Source organism: Delphinapterus leucas, chromosome 15 (genome assembly GCF_059928025.1).
Source record: "Delphinapterus leucas isolate spDelLeu-1000000601 "Yukka" chromosome 15, BTC_Dleu_Yukka2, whole genome shotgun sequence".
NCBI classification, from domain to species: domain Eukaryota; kingdom Metazoa; phylum Chordata; class Mammalia; order Artiodactyla; family Monodontidae; genus Delphinapterus; species Delphinapterus leucas.
This window is the reverse complement of record NC_143143.1, coordinates 18,034,822-18,053,330: the sequence shown is the minus strand read 5'-3', so window position 1 is coordinate 18,053,330 and position 18,509 is coordinate 18,034,822. Positions and strand designations below refer to the sequence as shown.

The 18,509-nt window shown below is 43.6% G+C and overlaps 1 pseudogene; it reads left to right on the top strand.

Moving 5' to 3' along the window:
* Nucleotides 1-15,837: 15,837 nt before the first annotated feature.
* On the top strand, nucleotides 15,838-17,781 carry LOC111182299 (histone H1.8 pseudogene; annotated as a pseudogene).
* Nucleotides 17,782-18,509: the final 728 nt, after the last annotated feature.

Genomic DNA, 18,509 nt, shown 5'->3' with positions numbered 1-18,509 from the left:
GGACAGAGAGGCAATACATAGCAAACATTCAATATATGTTAAGTATTGCCTTTTTTTTTTTTTGCGGTACGCGGGCCTCTCACTGTTGTGGCCTCTCCTGTTGCGGAGCACAGGCTCTGGACGCGCAGGCTCAGCGGCCATGGCTCATGGGCCCAGCCGCTCTGCGGCATGTGGGATCCTCCCGGACCGGGGCGCGAACCCGTGTCCCCTGCATCGGCAGGTGGACTCTCAACCACTGCGCCACCAGGGAAGCCCAACTATTGCCTTTATGTTGAATTAACTGTCTGAAAAGAAAATGATAAAGCCAATGAGAAGTAATGCTGTAATTTTACTATCCCCAGCCTCATTTCCTCCTTTGAAACAGAAACCTGATTTTGTTTCAGATACTGCTTGGACATACCCCATCGCCACCTGAGCTCACCTCAGATGCCATGGATGGACCTGTTTGCACTAAGGTAATCCCATCCCTTTGCCAGTGACAGCAGTGCTGGGAAATGGGCATGTGACCTTTCTCTCACCAGTGGGGGAAGGGCTGCTGGGCAGGTTTCAGCGAAGTTTTCTCTCTCCCAGTACAGCTCCCATTGGAAGAGATGCTCTGTCTTCTTGGTCTGGATATTTTAATGTTTGGTTTTGATAAGTGAAACAGCTGTACGCATCTTCCTACCAATCGAGGGGGAAACCAGCCTCCAGGGTTGTACAGAGATGAGCAGGGTGAACACGGGTCTTTGAAGATGTGGTTGAGCTATTAGTCACCAATCCTAAAACCCTCCCTACCCAGAAGTCTATACATTTGGGGGCAGTATACTTCTGTACTGTTTAAGCCAGTTCAAGTTGATGTTTCTGTTGCCTATGAACAAAAGCATTCTAATTGATATAGATGATCTCTGCCATGTTGCACCCTCAGTAGCCAAGATAGACATCAGAGAGCTCATCCTGTCTCCAATCCACAAATAAGAGGATGAAAGCCCAGAGATGGGAAGCAACTTGCCCCAGGACACACAACTAGTAGGGGGCAAAGCCATAATGAACACCCATGTTTCTCACCCTCATACCCTTCTCTCCTTGTACCCACCTCTCGGAAGAGGGAAGGCTGATATGATCTGAATAGAAGGAAAAAAGGAATGAAAACCAAGAAACAAAACTTCTTGCAGGTCCTTCGGGAGATCTCATGATTCTCAAGGAGCCCCTCAGCCCTCTCCCAGCCTCTAGCTCACCAGGGCTCAGACCTACTTAGCGTTCTCTGCACTGTGATGGATGTGGTATTAAATGTCAGAGCGGGGCCTGATACGCTCTCTTCTGGGACTGATGGCCCTTGGGACAAGTTGTAGATCAGGGTGATGACAGGGCACTGATGAAATGCTGCACTGTGGCCAGCCCGACCCTTCCGCTTAACTGCACCATTCACAGCGCTGAGCAACTCTCAGACACAGAGAGAGAACTGGCATCGAAACACTGGTGGTAACCTCGGCTTCAGACAGACCCAGCAGACATCAATGCATCTGAGATCAGCTGCGTTTTTGTCTCTTTGCCAGGTCAGGGCTGAGGACTCATTCTGCATAAGCATGCTGGGGCTGACCTTGAATTCAAGTGCACTGATTCCCACAAGGGTAAATGATCCTATAGTAGATAATTCCATGGCAGAGACTGTCACTGCCCACCCATATTGAGGCCCCCTCCTCTTCTGCTCTTCTGGGCACTTCGAAGGATCACATTTCTCCACGCATACCCCGCCCCCGCCCTGCCCTGCAAGGTGGGGTTATGCAATTAGTTCTGGCCAATTGGCTGTAAGCAGAATAGATGCATATATCTTCTGGATTAAAGCATTTAATTGCTAGCATGAAATCTTCCAATTTCTCTTCCCTGCCTTGGCAATCATGGAAGCGTGTGTATGATGGAAATGCTCTAACATGGAAGCAACCTGGAGCTCAACATCATGACATGGAGACAGCTGCCCAGGAGAGTACATACTATCAATCTACAGTAAGAAGCAGTTTTGTTGTGTAGAGTCACTGAGGTTTCAGTGTTGTCACTGCAGCGTAACCTAGCCTGACACAGAAGTCTAATCAATATCAATATTAGCCACCACCATCTACAAGCACTTACTAGGTTTCAGGGACTGTGCTAAGATTTCTATGGGCCTGACATCATTTGAATCCCACATTAACCCTGTGAAAGAAGATCTGTGATTTTCCCAGGGTCAAACACCCAAGGCATGATAATGCAGTGAATTCTCATATCCACACTGATCTTACTCCAAAGACTGGTAGGATTTTACAGTTAAACCAGGGGGAAAAACCCCACAGAGAGAAAGACTTTTACACTCTATTGAAAAAGTCGGAAAATTCTATAAATAAGATGACTCCAATTATTTTTACATACACACACAAGAAAGTGAGACAGAGACAGAGAGAGAATGGAAGTGAACCACAATATATGCAGTTGAAATCTTTAACGGGTGGTTTTAAGGAAGATTTCTATTTTATTTTTATATGCTTCTATAATCTTTTAGGTTTTCTACAATGAATAAATATTATCTTATAGACAGGAAAAATGTATTTTTAAAAAGTAGGATAGTATCTTAAATAGAATGCAAATTACTGACATCCAAAACATGCACAACTCAAGAAGACTTGAGGAGTGATGGAGTACAGATGCTCATTAATCCCTACTACATGTCTGGCTTTTTGTGTGCGTGTGTGTATGTTATGGCATTTAATCCTCCCAATGATCCTGAGAAATAAGGACTAATTTTCCCAATTTGCAGATAAGAAACCTGGGATTCGGAGAGCTCAAGTGACTTGCCTAAGGTCACACATCTATGATGTGACAGAACCCGGCTTTTAGACACAAAACTCACGTTCTTTTCACTGCACTGTGTTTGCTGTGATTAGCCGCCCTCGGCAGTAGTTCATAGTTTGTTTTTTTAATCTTATATGCATGCATTTGTATGAATGTAGGGATGCCTGAATTTTACCCCACACCAGAGTCACACCCCTCCATGAGGTTTCTCACAAGAAACAATGGCAAATGAGAATCAAGCTATGAATGCATTGCTTATCCACATTTGTAATCGTAGGGATTTATGGAAATTTACTCTTTAGGTAAAAGGCAGATGAAGTATGACACTGTTGAGAGCAGTGTCCGGCACACGGGACGCTCTCCAGCACTGGCAGCTGCTGGGTACATAAGACAGCGGTGCTTCCTCCACCTGCTGCCCTGGCTCCCTTTGGAGCCTGAGTTTGTTGGCACCACTAGGTTTGTTCCGTACAGCCTCCTGGAGCTGCCCCCGTGGAACTTGTTCTCTCTGGAGCTGAGGGTGCCAGTCTCATCTTGCCCATCTCAGGAAAGGGGTTCTGGCTAAAGCAAGAGAGGGACCTCCCACCAGTGTATGTAACTCCTGAACTAGGCTTCTTAAAAAGAGGGGTTTCTCTCTAGGAGCCACTTGATCCAGAGAGTGGAATTCACAGTGTGAATGAATACCGACATCCCCATCGCCAGACAACTGGGACATGAAGAGCCCAGGAGCCGGGGCTGAGACTGTGATGGGGAGAGGCTGCCTGGGAGGGAGACTCAGGGCACATCTCAGAAGCCCAGTGGTCACCATCTCTGGGTCCCACAGTCTGACTAACTTCTAGCTCTTTAACCAACAGAGGGGGGTAAGAGTACCGCTCTTTTTTTTTTGCCTAACAGCACGGAGCAGGACAAATATGGAACAGAAAACCACTGCCTCCCATATTCCAAGACAGAAAGGGCCTGGGTAGTTGAATAGAGAGGACTGAATGTGACAATAAAACATTAGAGGTGCCTGAAAGTGTCTATAGCTATAGCTATAGAATTACAGATACATAGGCGCACAAATACGTATTTATATTTATATATGGATATGTTTATCGATTTAATTTAGAACTAGGAGACACAGCCCTGATTAGATGAAGAAGCAACTTCTAACAGATAACTTGTGCTTCTCAACATTTTCATCATATACTAAGCACTATGCTAGGCATTTTCCATCACCTCATGGAAAGCCCCAGTAGGGCTGCAAGCAGGTATTCATAGCCCCATTTCACAGATGGGGAAATTTACACTCAGAGAGAAGTTAAGGAGGTTGGCCAAGAAACGTCAGGTGGTACGCTGACTTTCCAAGTCATGGAGTTTAGAACAAAGTTAATATCTTCCTCACAAAGGGTCAGTGTGTTTGCCATGACACCACAGAGTAGCCAAATAGCTGAAAGAAACTTTTCGATATTTGCATGTCTTTAAATCTTACTTTAAATGGTATCATTTCTTTTAAGAAGACTAAGCGACTATGAATAATTAGCAATTAATAATTATTATGCCTCATTAAGTTAATAAAGGATTATGTCTTTATAGAAAATGCAGAGCTAATTGGAAAAGAAAGTTAACCCATGTTATTTCGGCTTCCAAGGGGAAGATCTGCTCATTTGAAGGAGATGTCCAGAGTCCAGAAAATTCTGCTCACCTGGGGTCAGGTTACCCAGGCTGCTCACCTATGACCAGATGGAAGCTGGAGAGCCAGGCTTTGTGCACACAAAGCTATAAAGCGCCCTGTCATTAACCAAACGGAAATCTCAGGAAACAAAGCAAAATAAGCAGGACCCTTACCAGCTCACCAGGGCTGCGTGACCTGTGACCCAGAATGTGGGGAACGTGGGCAGAGCGGCAATCTCAGACAGCTACAATTTGCAGAACCGCCACTTTGGAAAGATAAATATAGGTCAGGCAGCTAGGGAGCTAGGGAGAAGGAGACTGGAGCTCTATGGGCTAGGGAGAACTGGGGTAAAATGTCACCGGAGCACTAATCCAGGGTCACAAGTTCAGGGAGAGCAGATCCACCCAATGCTCTCTATCTTCCAGCTCCCGGTCTCATCCTCTGGCCAGGATGATTGCAACAGCTTCCTAAATGATCTCCCCGCCCCCAGTGCTGCTCCCTTGCAATCCTAATGGCAGCCAGAGTGAACCTGGCAAAAGAAAAGTCTGATCCTATCGCCCCCCCTGCTTTGAGCTCTTGTGCTGGCTTCCCGCTGCTCTTGCATAAAGCCCAGAGGGACGCCGGCCCTGCTTGGCACCCCCAGGATCTTCTTGCCCATCCTTCTTTCTTCTCCTGGCTGGCTGCTGGATGAAAACCCCTGTGTCCTTTCTGATTCATACACATGCCCTTTCTCTTCCAGGAGCGTACTTCTGCCACCCTTCCTTCATCAGGGTCACTCGGATGTGGCCACCATGTCTCCACTTGATGTCCCCTTGAAGGCTAGGCAAATCCTGTGGGTTCCTATAAAGCCTGGATGGTCCTCAAGGGTACCTGCAACAGCAGTAGCTCATAAAGTGACACTCATGAGGGTGAGTTCTGAAGGCCCAAGGGGACAGCAGCTCCAGTGTCTGTAGACAGACTGTGCACCACCATATACAGAGCACAAAGTGTAGACCTAGCCCGGAACAGGGGCTCAGTAAATGTTGGCTATAAGAAACCCAGTGCAGCTCTCAGTTTCTCATTGGCCAACTTCATTTTGAGACCCACCCCTGCCTGTTTCACCCCATCTTCACAGCATCACCTCTGCCAGAGTCTCTGGCCAGGAGCCTCCTTCTCTTCATTCCGTGCTGAGTCAGGAGTCTTAGCCATGCCCCTTGGACTGGGAGTCTCAGTTCAGCCACTGGGCAGGAACCTTTAGGTGTGTAAGCACAGAAGCAGAAGGCAGTGTCATGGTTACAAGTGCGGACACTGGACTCAGACTGCACGTCTGAATTCTGGCTCTGCGTCTTTGCCACTGTGTGGTTTTGGACAAGTCATTTAAACCTTGTATTCCTATTCTCCCATTAGTAAAATGGGTATAACAGTAACACTAATATTCCATGGCGTTGTAACCCTTGCAAAACACATAGAGCTGGGCTTTTAAGTATCCTATGTGTGTTGGTTTTCATTGTTATAGTTTTGGTGTCTTGATGGAGACCATGGCAAAACTAGACCCAGGGACCCAGTACATCTGCCATTACACCTAGTAATGCCACCACTTTGAGCACTTACAAAGCACCAGGAGGGTAGGTGCTATCTTATCTATTGTGCGGTGAGGAATCTGACCCTCAGAAAATGTCAGAGGCTTCTGCTCAACATCACAATGCAGAAAGTGACAGAGTGAAAATCAAACCCATGCCTGTCTGACCCCAAAGCCTGTGCTCTTAATTACACTGTCCTAAGCTTTGCCTGTGGTCCCCTCTTTGATCACCACTTCAGGGAGAGTTCTCTCTCTACCCCTCTCTGGAACAGCTCCTCCTGTTCCTTTGCTTGTGCTTCCAGTCTCTGCGAAGATATCCCCTCCTTGGGAAACTTTCCCTGACTGCCTCAGGTGAGTCACACGTTCCACTTTTGTGCTTATCCCCATCCTGGCCACGCCAGTCACAATAGGCTCGGCTATGCTGCAGCAACAAACAATCCCAAGACCTCAGAGGCCTAAACAGTGATGTTTAAGGTCTCTCTCACAGTACTTGGCCACCTAGGGTTGCCAGCCTCACTCCAGGGCCCGGGTGGACCAAGCAGCCTCTATCTCAAACATTTCCAGTCATCATGACAGAGAGTAACAAGGGTCACCGTGGTGGGGATCGGCATAGAAATGCTCATAAGGCAGAACTTATGCTATTAGCTCACATTTTATTGTCTAAAGTAATAAACTGGACTCCGAGGGGACAGGAAGCATAGCCCTGCCATACAACCATCCTATTGGTAAACCGCATAGAGCTCCAGTCACATTATAAGGTGGGGAACCGTTGACTTCTCTGTTTTCCCCGCCGTGAGCTTCTCCAGGCTTTGGTCTTTAACTGCAGGATTTTGCCCGGCACAGTTTCTACACCAAATAGGGACCCACCATCTGCATGTTGAATAGACAAAGGCATAGCTAAATGCAGTCCAGACCACAGCCCTTTCTCCATCCTGACTCCTTGTACCACATTTACTACTTCCTGCACAGAGGCACTCATTTGCATGATGGCTCCAGCCACACAGGTCTTCTTGTCCACAAACAGGCCAGGTTCATTCCCCAGTGCAGGACCTTTGCACGTGCTGTCCGTTTTTCCTGGAACACTCTCCCTGAAATCTGTGTACACTGAAGACGTTTTCCTGGACCACCTCATTTAAAAGCACTCTCCAGGGACTTCACTGGTGGTGCAGTAGTTAAGAATCCACCTGCCAATGCAGGGGACACGGGTTCAAACCCTGGTCCGGGAAGATCCCACATGCCGCGGAGCAACTAAGCCCATATGCCACAACTACTGAGCCTGCGTGCCACAGCTACTGAAGCCCGTGAGCCTAGAGCCCATGCTCCACAACAAGAGAAGCCACCACAATGAGAAACCTGTGCACCGCAATGAAGAGTAGCCCCCGCTCGCTGCAACTAGAGAAAGCCCACGCGCAGCAACAAAGACCCAATGCAGCCAAAAATAAATAAATAAATAAATTTATTTTCAAAAAAAGCACTCTCAAGCCACAGTCCTCTCTATCCTCACGTCCTGTTTCATATTCTGCATAGACATTCTTGCTGTATTAAATTACATTGTTGATTTATTTACTTAGTGTTTGTCTTCCTGATGAAAATATGGCTCCACGAGGCTGGACCCTTACCCATGACGTTTACTACTCTATCCCTAGTACTGGAATAGTATTTGGAATTAGTCAACACTAAATACTATATTTGTTGAACTAATGAATACATGAATAAGTAAATATGTAAATACACTATTTATTGCCACAGTATGGACAGCAAAATGCCAAAAAATACTCTCTGCCTACTACAGAAAATAATATTTAGAGAAAAATAAATGCATGAACTCAAACTTCCCTGGATGTTTTTTTTAAGATTCTCAACCCATCAAAATCAGCCCCAGTGCCCTTCTAAAATGTATGATGACAAGCAAAATGATGGCGAATTAAATGTTTAGTTAATGTTCATTATTGCTACCATATTAGTTTGCAGTCAAGTTTATGACCCAATAGATTTGCCATCTTTATGAGTGACAGGTTGATGTCTTGGCACCGGAGCCTTTGGCATCAGCAGGGAGTTCAGTGCGTTTCTGCCATCGTCTAGCTCCTCGTGAGGGAGGCAGCCCTGCATACTGAGAGAGGCACAAGACCCCTCACTCATTCACCCCATGAAGCCTGATTGAGAACCTACCACACTCCAAACTATGCCAGGCTCTGCAATGAGCAGACGGGAAGTGAGTGAATATATGCATGCATTTATTCATTCAACAAACATTTATTTTTGTCTCCAGCATGTATGAAGTGTTGCATTAGGTAGTGAATAAAACAGAAATGGAAATAAAAAGTGTAGGTCTGGTTCAGACTCTGGAATCTCTCTCTTAAGTTCACAGTGAGTAAGCAACAGTGGCAAATTTGACCATGCACATCTTTGCGGCTCTTACTCAAAGATACTGCTCTCCTAGCCTTCACTCCCCCTCATTCCTGTCATTCCTCACCCCTGCATTTCAGCCATCAGCAAGAGCTGATGATCCTCCTTCTGAAATACACCCGGAATCCATCTAGTCACCTCCTGCTCTACCGCACCCCCCCACCTTCGTCTCTCATCTGAACGTTTGCAACTCCCTCCTGCTTTCCCACTGCCCTTAGAATAAAATCAAATCTCTTATCACAGCCCACAGCCCAGCTTGCCAATCTCATCCTCATCTCCCCACAGTCCTGAGTTAGTCATCATTTTCCTTCCCGCTAGGAAGTCTGCTTTGGTTTCACTCATTAAGAGGTGGATCCAAAAGAATGTCTTAAGCTACAACCAACACAAAATTCCAATCAAGGAAAATTAGCTAATCTCACATTAAGGGAAGTCTGGTCCTAGGGCCATGCCAGAGGTAACAAAACCCAAGTTCTTTCTGAACTCTGATTATCCGGTCTCGAAAATGGCTTTCCACAGACTAGCTCCCTCAAAGCATCAGATGGCTACCGTGGTTCCACGTGCTACACTTTTTCCCATGTGTCTCCTTCTATCTGTGAGGAGAACCTTCCCAGAAACCCCTGTATGTTTCCCTTTACATCTCATTGGCCAGATAGTGTCACATGCCCATTCCTAGACCAATCACCAGCAATGGGACTAGGACAACCTTGATTACCTTGGACTTTTTAGAATTTAACCCCAACTCATGATGGGGAGAGGTGGACATCCAAACAAAACTGGGGTTCTGCCAAAATGGAAGAAGGAGAATAATTCTGTGGGGAGATAACCAACCTGCCTGCCCCAACCAGGAGCTGGGCTATAGAGCATGAGGGGTTCCAACCCCAGCTCTGCCATTTAGATGCCATGTGATATTTGATAAGTTCTTTTGCTTCTCAATGTGTCAGTTTCCTCATCTATAAAGTGAGGTTGGCTGCAGTATTTACCTTTAAGGTTTTTGTTAAGATTAATGAGTTAATACATGTAAAAGAACTTAGAATTTTGTCTGGCAGGTAATAAGTGGTAGTTGATGTTATTCTGTATGACAACTCAGTTTAAAGGAAAAGTTTCATCATTGGAAACAAGAAATGAGTTTTTAAACAGTTTTCACCAGGGAAGCATATCTTCACAACAGTTCTATGAGGTGGGTAATGGTATCTACTGCTAAAGAGAATCTGAAGCCTAGAGGGTTATGTAAGCAGAGCTGCTGACTTCTAGTCTTGGGCTTGTTTTTCTGAACGATGCTTCCAATGCAAGAGAAGCTGAATATGTGAGCCCTGGAAGGCTGGTGTCTTAGTCCAGTTTGGCTGCTATAACAAAAATACCATACACTGGGTAGCTTACACAACAAATATATATTTCTCACTGTTCTGGAGGCTGGGAAGTCCAAGATCAAGGCGCTAGGAGACTCAGTGTCTGGTAAGAGCCTGCTTCCTGGTTCATGGATGGCTATCTCCTTGCTGTGTCCTTACATGGTGGAAATGTTAAGGGGGCTCTTTGGGGTCCCCTTTATAAGGGCACTAATCTCATTCATGAGAGCTCCACCTTCATGACCTAATCACATTCCCAAGGCCCCACCTCCAAATACCACCACAGTGGGGATTAAGTTTCAACATAGGAATTTTGGAGGAACACAAACATTCAGTCTATAGCATTCTGCTCCAGGGCCCCCGAAATCTGTGTTCTTCTCACACGTAAAATACATTCATTCCATGTGAATAACCCCCAAATCTTAACTCATTCCAATATGAACTTTAAAGTCCAAGTCCAAAGTCTCATTTAAATACCATCTAAATCAGACATGGATGAGACTACAGGTATGACTCATCCTGAGGCAAATTCCTCTTCAGCTGTGAACTTGTGAAACCCAACAAGTTACGTGCTTCCAAAATATTATGGTGGGACAGGCATAGGATAGGCATTCTCATTCCAAAAAAAAGAAACACAAAAGAAAAAATGACTGACAGGTCCCTGGTAAGTCCAAAGCCTAAAGGAGGAAATTCCATTAGACCTTAAAGGCTCAAGAATAATCCTCTTTGGCTCACTGCTCCAGCTTCCAGGCCCACTAGGGTGGCAATGTCACCCCCTACACTCCAGAGGGTCTCTGCCTGGGCACCACTCCTGAGGTGGTTCTCTGTAGTGGACCCACCCCCATGGTGGTTCCAGGCAACTTAAGTCTTCATAACCAAGGTGGAGGTAACCACATCCCAGGTCTGTGCACTCTGCTTGCAGACAAAGATGGCACCACATAGACACTGCCAAAGTCCACTGCCTGAACTCTCTGATAGTGTAACTGCCGCAGCCGGAGCCACACTGGGGGCCACCAGAGCCACACGTGGGGAGCCCGAAGGTTTATAAACAGCAGTCTTCTTACTGTGAACTCACAGAAAATGTGAGGGAGCTCTCTAGGGTCGCCTTTATAAAGGCACTAATCTCATTCAACGGGGCTCCATCCTTATCAACTAATGATCCCCCAAAGGCCCCACCTCAAAATACCACCACACTGAGGATTAGGATTCAATATATGAATTTTGGAGGGACACTAACGTTCAGTCCTTAGCATCTGGGAAGGGAGAGACATCCTTGGCCTGACCTAGCAGGCCATAGGAGCCACAGACCATCCACTAGAGAGGCAGAGAAATTCTCCCAAGGGGACAAAGAGCAGGAAACTCTGGGTAGGCTGAGGGTGCATGGGGGAGAACAGACTGGCTGGAGGATATTCTCTTCACAGACTAGGAAGAGAGAAGCCTCAAAATTCCTGCTGAGCTTTGACTTCTGGGCAGAGGGCTGTAAATAGTAAAAGGAACCATCATGTACCAAGACATTTTCTCATTGCCATACACTCAACTAAGTTACTCCCCGTATTATCTCATCCAATTATCCCAACAACTCTGGCCACAAGAGCTGTCATTCCAACCCTACAGAGAGAGAGAGGGGTGAGTGACAACAAGACACTGGGCTCAAATTCCAACCCAGAGCCACCTGATTCCAACATGCCAGACTCCAGAATAATCAGGAGGACTGGGAAAGTTGCCAGCCCTCCACCTTCTCTGTCTACATCATGAGATTCCTGGCTGACACTACACATATCAGTCCACTAGACCAAGTCACTTCAGGGCCTCCTGAATTAACTCTAAATTAGAAGAGCATGGTGGGACTTCCAGAATGATGGATTGAGGTGCTCAGTAGATCCTCTTTCCAGTGAAACAACAACTGAATGGGTGAAAAAAAGTTTTTAAGGCATCCGAAGTCTCTGGAAATTGTCCTAAGGGCATGGAGCAAATGGAGAAATATTCACTCAAGGAAATCCACTAAATCTTCATAAGAGTCTGTAGCATTTAAGCTGTGACCCACTCCATGACCCCCCAACACTGCATTCCAGAGCCATAATTCAGGTGTGTACAACCAAGAAGACAGGGGTTTTCTTTCCCTCCAACTGCCAGTTTGGGGAAGGTTGCTGATATTTCTTATCTCCCAAAGCCCTATATTGCCAAAGCTTTATTCCAGGCCGACATAGCTGAGAGGATCGAGTCTCTCAGGCCCCAGCCAGCCCCCCAACTCACATGGTGGAAGCTCTACCCCAGGCACAATGGACAGAGAATATTTGATTCTAACATCCTCTGCCCCAGCTAACTCCTAGGGCTGAGGTTCCACACCATGGGGGACAAGGCAAGATCAGGCACTGCCACCCCTCTCCATTTCTCACTCATAGAGTGTGAATGTCACTCCACTTCAGTGACAGTTCACACCCAGAGCAGTGCACTGGCACATGGGTTTGTACTGGGGGAAGAAATACAGGCCATAAGGACAAGGAGATCCATAGCTTTGCCTGATAGGATATTCTGTATTTAGAATAAAAGATAGAGAACTCCATGCCTCAAAACATTGAAGATTTTCATATGATCATCTCAATAGATGCAGAAAAAGCATTTGACAAAATACAACACCCTTTCATGATTAAAACCCTCAACAAATTGGGTACAGAAGGAACATACCTCAACATAATAAAGGCCATTTACAGCAAACCCACTCTAACATTTCGCTCAACAGTGAAAAATTGAAAGCTTTTCCTCTAAGGTCAAAAGAAGACAAGGTGCCCACTCTTATCATTCTTATTGAACATGGTACTGGAAGTCTAGTTAGAGCAATTAGGCAAGACGAATGTATAAAAGGCATCCAAACTGAAAAGGAAAAAGTAAATGTCATTATTTGCAGATTATATGATCTGTATATTTAGAAAACCCTAAAGACTCAGCCAAAAACATTGCAACTAATCAACAAATTGAAAAAAGTTGCAAGATATAAAATCAACATACAGAAATCAGTGCTGTTTCTATACACTAACAACAAAACATCTGAAAAAGAAATAAAGGAAACTATTTCATTCACAATAGCATCAAAAAAAAATACTCAGGAACAAATTTAACCAAGGAAGTGAAAATTCTGTAAAGTAAAAAACTATAAGAAATTTATGAAAGACATTGAAGAAGACACAAAGGAAAGATATCTCATGTTCATGAACCAAAAGAATTAATATTGTTAAATTATCCATACTACCCAAAGCAATCCACAAATTTAATGCAATCCCTATCAAAATTCCAATGGCATTTTTCACAGAAATGGAACAAACAGTCCTAAAATTTGTATGGAATCACAAAAGACCTCAAATAGCCAAAGCAGTCTTGAGAAAGAAGAACAAAGCTGGAGGTATCATGCTCTACTCCCTGAGTTCAAACTATACTACAAAGCTAAAGTAATTAAAACAGTACGGTACTGACTTAAAAATAGATACTTAGACCACTGGAACAGAATAGAGAGCTCAGAAGTAAACCACAACATATAGGTTAATTAATATATGACAAGGCAGCCAATAATATTAAAAGGGGAAAGGACAGTCTCTTCAAAAATGGTATTGGAAAAACTGGATAACCACATGCAGAAAACATGAAACTGAATCCCTCTCTTACTTCACTTGCAAAAATAACTCAAAATAGATTAAAGACTGAAACATAAGACCTGATCCCATAAAACTCCTAGAAGAAAACAAAGGGAAGAAGCTTCTTGACATTGGTCTTAGCAATGATTTTTTGGATGTAACATCAAGAGCACAGCAACAAAAACAAAAATCAACAAGTGGGACTATATCAAACTAAAAAGCTTCTGCACAGCAAAGGGAACCATCAACAAAATAAAAAGGCAACCTACAAAATGGTAGAAAGTAATTGTAAACCATATATCAGATAAGGGGTTAACATCTAAAATATATAAGAATTCATATAACTCAGTAACAGCAACAACAACAAAACAATTCAATAAAAAAAAAAAATAAGCAGGGGAACTAAATAGACACTTTTCCAAAGAAGACATCCAAATGGCCAACAGGTACATGAAAAGATGCTCAACATCCCTAATCATCAAGGAAACGTAAATCAAAATCACAAGTTATCACCTCACACCTGTTAGAATGGATATCATCAAAGAGACAAATGATGACATGTGTTGGCAAGGATGTGGAAATAAGGGAAACCTCGTGCACTGTTGGTGGGAATATAAATTGGTACAGCCACTATGGAAAACAGTATGGAGGTCCCTTAAGAATAGGGACCTCTATTAAAAATAGAACTTCCATATGAACCAGCAATTCCACTTCTGGGTATTTATCCAAAGGAAATGAAATCAGTATCTGGAAGAGATATCTGTACCCCTATGTTTACTGCAACATTATTTACAATAGCCAAGATAGGAAAGCAACTTAAGTGTCCATAAATGGATGAATAGATTAAGAAAATGGGGTATGTTATAGGTATATATATATAGACTTTTGATACATGACTTTTATAGATCATGTATGTAATGGGATATTATTAAGCCTTAAGAAAGAAGGAAATCCTGACATTGTGACAACATGACTAAACCTAGAGGACAATATGCTTGAAATAAGTCAGACACAGAAAGTCAAATGCTGCATTATCTCACTGATATGTGAGATCTAAAAAGTCAAACTCAGAAAAGCAGAGAGTAGGATGGTGGCTGCATGATCTGGAAGGTGGCAGAAAGGGAGAGGCATTGGTCAAATTTACAAAGGTTCAGTTACACGGGATGATTCATTTCTAGAGATCTAATGTATACATGGCGACTACAGTTAATAGTGTTGTACTGTATAGTTGAAATTTGCTAAGAGAGTTAAGTTACCTTATGTTCTCACCACACACACACACACACACACACACACTCATCCTATGTGAGGTGACCGATATCTTAATTAGCTTAACTGTGGTAACTACTTCACAATGTACACATATATCAAAACGTCATGCTATACATCTTAAACATATACATTTTTTTATTTCTTAATTGTATCTCAATAAAGCTGGAAAAATGTTTAAATTTAATTCTTTAAAAGTTGTGACATAAAAAAAGAGCTGAAACTGTGAAACTCTTAGAAGAAAATATAGAAGTAAATCTTCATGGCTTTTTTAAGGTAACATTTTCCTAGATATGACAGCAAAACCACAAGTGATAAAAAGAATAAATCGACCTACATTAAAATTAAACTTTTGTGCTGCAAATGATACCATCAAGAAGGTGAAAAGATAGCCCACAAAATGGGAGAAAATATCTGAGATTTATATATCTGATAAGGAAATTATATCCAGAATATACAAAGTATTTCTACAACTCAAAAAGACCAATGACCCAATTAAAAATGGACCAAAGATTTGAATAGCCTTTTCTCCAAAGAATATACACAAATGGCCAATAAGCACATGAAAAGACACTTACCGTCATTAGTCATTAGAAAAATGCAATTCAAGAGAATTCCCTGGTGGTCCGGTGGTTAAGAGTTCATACTTCCACTGCAGGGGGCGCATGTTTGATCCCTGGTGTGAACTAAGATCCCACATGCCACTGCAGCCAAAAAAAGAAAAAAAAGAGAAAAAAGAAAAATGCAATTCAAAACCACAATGAAATACCACTTCACACGCACTAGGGTGACTGTAACAAAAAAGATGGACAATAACAAATGTTAGCAAGGATTCAGATATTGGAACCCACACACATTGCAGGTAAAATGGTGTGGTGCTTTGGAATAATCTAGCAGTCCCTTAACAAGTTAAACATACAGTTACCATATGACCTAGCAATTCTAGCCCTAGGTATATACCTAAGAGAAATGAAACACACAAAGATTTGTGTGCTAATGTTCTAAACAGCATTATTCATAATAGTCAAAATACAGAAACAACCAAAATGTCCCTCAACTGATTAATGGGTAAATAAAATTTGGTATATCCATACAATTGGAAATTATTTGTCAATAAAAAGAAATGAAGTATTAACACATGCAACAAAATTGATAACTCTTGAAAATATTAGGATAAGTGAAAGAAGCCAATCATAAAAGATTAATACTTTGTATGATTCCATTTATATGACATTTCCGGAATAGGCACATTTATAGACACAGAAACTAGATTAAAGGTTGCTTAGGGCTGGATGGAGGGCAGGGTAGATGCAGAGTGGGCATTGACTGCTAATAGGTATAAGGTATCTTTTAGAGGGAATGAAAATATCCTAAACTTCTATTACTATGATGGTTGCACGACCCTGTGAATATACTGAAGCACATTAAATCACTCACTTTAAGCGGGTGAATTTTACAATATATAAACGACATCTTAATAAAATGCTTTTAAAAAATTAAGAGCCCCAAACCCAGGCCCAATAAAGCCCCAGCTGGTTTAGATATAGGAATCTTCGTTCTCTGCCCTCGGTAACCAAGTCCTTGCTGACTAAGATGAAAAGTTAAAGTGTAAAGAGCAGTAATCTTGGATTTAGCCCATAGAGACGTGAGAGCTCACTGCTTCACTGAGCAACCTTGTAATAGCCTCAGTTTCCTCATCTGTAAAAGGGGGTGATTGCACCTTCCTTGATGTATTGTTGGGGAGATGAATGGTTTGTGCATGAAATGCCCAGTACCATGCATAGCATAGAGTACACCCTTAGCCAATAATCGGTATTATGATTATCAATGCACTCAAAGTATTGTTGTGAAGATTAATGGAAGCAGTGCCACTCAGATGCTAAGGATTTGGGTTTTTTAGCTCCTTAAAAACAATATGATGATGCCTGGGGGAGGGGGTTGGCCACCTACATCTGCCTGTGCAGTGGCTCCCAGGAACTTTGCCTCCAGTGACACCTTGACCTCCTCGACCTCCTCGACCTCCATGGTAGAATCATCCTTATGGTCTAGGTCTGAAAAGCCAGGCCTGAGCCATAATGGAGACCAAATGCCACACCGCTAGTTTCCGGTGCTGTGCATGGCTGCAGTGCCAGGGCACCTCGGTGCAACCATCAGGGTTTACATCTTGCTGAAGCATCCGACAGTGGAAGTCATTCAGTTCAAGTACATGCTGAAGCAGGCCTTGGCCTCTTCCTCAGGCCCATCAACTCCAAGGCCAAGGGGGCCACCAGCAGCTTCAAATTAGTTCCCAAGAATAAAAGGAAAATTCAGCCCAAGAAGACGTCCACCATGACAGCTCCCAGGAAATCCAGTAAGGCTGAGGAGAAGGGCCCCAAGAAACCAAGTGAGGCAAAGAAGGACTTTCCCAACCCAGTGAGGTGAAAAGAGGACTCAAGAAGCCAGCAGAGGTGAGGGCGCCTCCCTCCAAACCGGGAGTACCTAAGGAGAAGACCCCCAGGAAAGGTAGCCAGACCAAAGACCAAGAGGGAAAACTGGGCCAGGCCAGGAAGGCCTCCCCACGGCCGGTCAAGGCTACACAGGCCTCTCCCAGTGCCAACGAACCAGGGAGGAAGTCAAAGGTCAAAGGCAGAAGGAGCTGCTGAGATGCCAAGGTCCACAGGAAAACAAAAGCTGACAGTCAGAGTTCAAAACTCACAGTCACCAAGGGCAAGAATGGAGCTGCTTCCCCAAACAAAAAAAGAGGGAAGCCAAGGTCCTTAAAGAGGTCACTGTCCAAGCAGCTGAGGAGGCCAAGAGTCAAGGCTACTGCTCCTCCTAAGGGCAGTGGGTCCAAGATGATGCTTGTGTCACTGGCCAGGAAGATAGAGACCCCCAAGGGCCCAAGAAGGCCTGGCTTGCCCAGCAAGGCCTCACTGTCCAAAGTGTCCAGTAAGAAGCAGAAGCCAAGAACTAGAGGCCAGGGTGGAGAAAGACTGAGATTCTGCTTGCATTTTTATTCCCTAACAAGCCACCGTTCTATTTATTCTATTTAACCTATTTATCAATAAAGACTTTATCCCCCCAAAAAACAAGCATGGTGCTTAAGGTATGTTTTATGAATGAACGAATGAGTGAATGAACTAATGAATGAATAACATGTCATTCAGAGCAGCTTGATTCCTCTTGAAAACAGGTCTTTCATGTCAAAACGCTGAACAACGTGAAAAATAACTCCTGAAATGGAAACCTTAGAGAGACGGACATTTTAAGTTTGAGGATTTGCCTTATAAAAATGAACTATGGTAATTCTACTTTTAGCTTTCTGAGGAGCCTCCATACTGTTTTCCATGTGATCCAGCAATCCCACTCCTGGGCATATATCCACACAAAACAGTAATTCAAAAAGATACATGCACCCATATGTTCATAGCAGCTCTATTCACAGTAGCCAAGACATGGAAACAACCTAAATGTCCATGCACAGATGAATGGATGTGGTACATATATGCAATGGAATACTACTCAGCCATAAAAAAGAACAAAATAATGCCATTCGCAGCAACATGCATGCAACTAGGATTATCATGCTAAGTAAGTCAGAAAGAGAAAAGAATATTAAAAAAAAGAATGTGTATGTAAAAATGAACTATGAATAAGACAGAAAAAAAATGTCCAGCTTCAGCTTCAAACATATTAATAAATAAGCTGTGACAATAAAGGCCATGTATGGCCATGAATATTTAAGGGGAGAAAGCCAGAGAAGCAGAGACTCAAGCTGTTAAGCCCCATTCCAGGGCTGGGCATTGGCAGAAGGGGAAGATGGTAAGGTGGCCATAGGACCACCAAGACCAAAACAAAGCCAAGTCCTGAATAGTTCT